Source organism: Notamacropus eugenii, chromosome 1 (assembly GCF_028372415.1).
Source record: "Notamacropus eugenii isolate mMacEug1 chromosome 1, mMacEug1.pri_v2, whole genome shotgun sequence".
In the NCBI taxonomy this organism is placed as follows: domain Eukaryota; kingdom Metazoa; phylum Chordata; class Mammalia; order Diprotodontia; family Macropodidae; genus Notamacropus; species Notamacropus eugenii.
The window spans coordinates 23,665,361-23,668,613 of NC_092872.1; positions in this window are offsets into that span (position 1 = coordinate 23,665,361).

Genomic DNA, 3,253 nt, shown 5'->3' on the forward strand with positions numbered 1-3,253 from the left:
AATGAGTTAGTTCCCTGTGACCAAAAGTAGTAATGGTGTTTCTTTTCTCTGAGATAATATAAAAGACACTTTGTTCTAGCCTTGATGTGATGGAGGTTTTTCAGTTTTCTGTTACTTCTTAATAAAAGTATAGCTTTTGGGATATGTAGTTACAAATATATGCTAACTTCAAGATATTTTCTTTTATGCCTTCAAGCACTCTACTCAAGAATGTCTTTGTGATTTCAAACTATGGGAGAAAAAACCAAACAACAAAACCTTAACACTTATGCCTTATACCTACAACAGAAATGAGCAATATGTAAACAGAGCCCAACACTTAAGAAAAGGAAAAAGAGTTCAGGCAACTGTCAAATTAGTCATACACGTCAATCTACTTTATTGGCAAGGAGGATCTAAAGAGGAGTTTTCTACAAAACTTTTTTGTATAAAATATATTTATGCAGGGATATGTCTTATTTCCCCTCAGTAAAATATAATCTAATTGAGTGCAAGGTCTATATCATATGTGACCATCTCTGTGTATAGATGAGGAAGAGTGTAGAAAGAGGTCATGGGAAATGCATAAATAGGGAACTGTGAGGTTAGATTGTTTGAGGGATTATAAGTATTTATGTTGAACTCCCCTAATATGAAGGCCTGGGTTGGAGAGGAGAGAGACTGTGAGCCAGGCACTGAACTCATTGAGAAAAGAAAGGAAATATAGCAGGGGTGGGGAACCTGTGGCCTCAAGCCCCATGTGGCCCTCTAGGTCCTCAAATGCATCCCTTTGACTGAATCCAAACTTCACAGAACAAATCCTCATAAAAAAAGGATTTGTTCTATAAAACCTGGACTCAGTCAAAAGGCTACACCCAAGGACCTAGAAGGACCTCTTCCTGAAGATTGGTAAACAAGAGATAAAAGAATTTCAATTATAAACATGGATTGAATGAACATCAAAAGAGAGGTTATTGAGTGATGGTGGTAAAAGGTAAACACAGAAGTAGCATTTAAGAGCCAGGAATACTCCAGTTCCCCCATCTCAAACAGTGAGTTGGGTGAACTGATTAAAATATTATTAGTCCTAGGAAGACTTATATGAATTGATGCAAAGTGAAGTGAGTAGGACCAGGAAAACAATTTACACAGTATCAATAATATTATAAATACAATAAACTGTGAAAGACTTAGTAACTCTGACCAACAAAATGATTCATCACACTTTGAAAAGACTCATGGTGAAAAATGCAGTCTACCTTCAGATACAGAACTGATGAACTCAGAGTACAGATTGAAGCATATTTCCTTTTCTTTCTAACTCTTTCTTTCTTTCTTTTGAACATAATAAATGCAAAATTTTGTTTTGCATGTCCATACATATTTGTAATGGGTTTTGTTCTTCTTGCCTTCTCCATGGGTCAAGGAGGAGGTTGGGGGAGAGAGGGAATTGGAATTTTTTAAAAATAAAGTATTATTAGTTGTAGACAACACACTGCTCAAACGCACCTATTGATGAGACAGTTAACCAGTCAATGACAATTATTGAACAAACATTTGAATGGAATTTAGACTGCCTATGAGGGTATTGGAAAGACAGTCTCCATCCAATGGTTCACAATCCAATGAATTAGCAGAGGACGGAAGCAAGAGCTGAGTGTAACTCAAGAGCCTCAGGTTCTAATTTCTGCTTTACCACTATTTTGTTGGGAGACCTTGAGAAACCATTTTATCTCTGTGGACCAGTTTCCTCCTCTATGAAATGGCAGAGTTGGTTTAGGTTATCTCTAAAGTGACTTCTAACAGTCCATAAATGTGGTATGTAGTACTGGGTCCAGAGCCTGGAGGACCTGCATTCAAGTCCTGCTTCAGGTACTTCCTGCATAACCCTGACCAAATTCACTTCCCCTAAATTTTGGAGAGGTCTGGAGCTGGGCCAGTGCAGGCAGGAAATCACAGATCTTTGAAGGCCTGGGACACCTAAATATGACTTGCCAGGAATGAAAAGGAAAGTCAGGATTTCTCTCTTTTCTTTTTCAACATTATCTGTCACCACCTTTAAAGAGAATACTTTATAACTTCTCCTCTTCATCCATATACCTGGAATAAAGGGAATCTGACAAACAATAAAATTAAACAGCTAAGATTAGACTCAATGCAACCATTCAAATTAGAATTCCCAGAGAAAGCTTGGTAGCTCCTTGAGTGGAGGCTTTGAAATTTTGCCATTAATGATTTCATTTCTGGTGCTGGCATGTATAAACACAAAGTTGCATTCCAAGGCCAAGCTCCGCTGACATTGAAAATATTTGTGTTTTGTAGGACTATTCATTTCAGGTAACCATAAACAAAAGTAACAGAAAAAAGTTTACAAGAAGAGACAAGCCAATGTTTCTGTGGTGTCCTCTACATTGGCTAGAACTCTTATCAGTTATAAATGACATGCAGTCAAGTGATGAACGTTAAACCCAGGCACTAACATTGTTACAAATGCTCTTTGTGGTCTGAAAGGAACAAGGATGTGGCTGTGTGATGGCAATTGAGGCAGGGTAATACGTCCTAAATCTAGAATAGTCAGAGATTGAGTTCAGATCATTTACCTATGTCACCCTGGACAAGTTACTCAGCCTCCCTGGGCTTCAGCTTCCTCATCTGTAAAACGAGGGGCATGACCTAAATGGCTCTGATGTGCTTCCCAGATCTATATAGTAAATGGAGCTCCTTCCTTGAAGTCAGAAAATTCTGGGTTCAAATTCTGCCTTTAATATTTATTAGTTGTGTGACTGAGCGTACAAGAATTGGCTGAGCAAGTTCTAAATCACCAAGATAAGGCAGTGGAAAGAACACTGGGCTGTTTGTCAGGATCTGGGTTCACTAGAAGCCTCAAAATATTCATCTTTTAAATGGAGAAAATGATACTTAGACTATATTCCTAGTTCTAAATTTAGAACCGAAGGAATCTGAGAGATTAGCTACTTAATAAGTCAATCAAAAAGCATTTATTAAACCCTCTATGTGTTAAGTATGGTATTATTTGATACAATAGTGCAATAATCCCTCACCTCAGGGAACTTACATTGCAACAGGGAAGATAACGAACGCGTACTAGTATAACAATACTTTCCCTCCCCACCTCCAGCATGGGCAAAGTCTCCATTCTGGACAACCAAGAGGGAACTTTAGGGGCTGTACTCTGGCAATGGTATGACTCATGCCCTGAAAGTCTAGGAAGCTCTGATGACTCGAAATGCCACACTTAGTAGAAGAAGAGGTG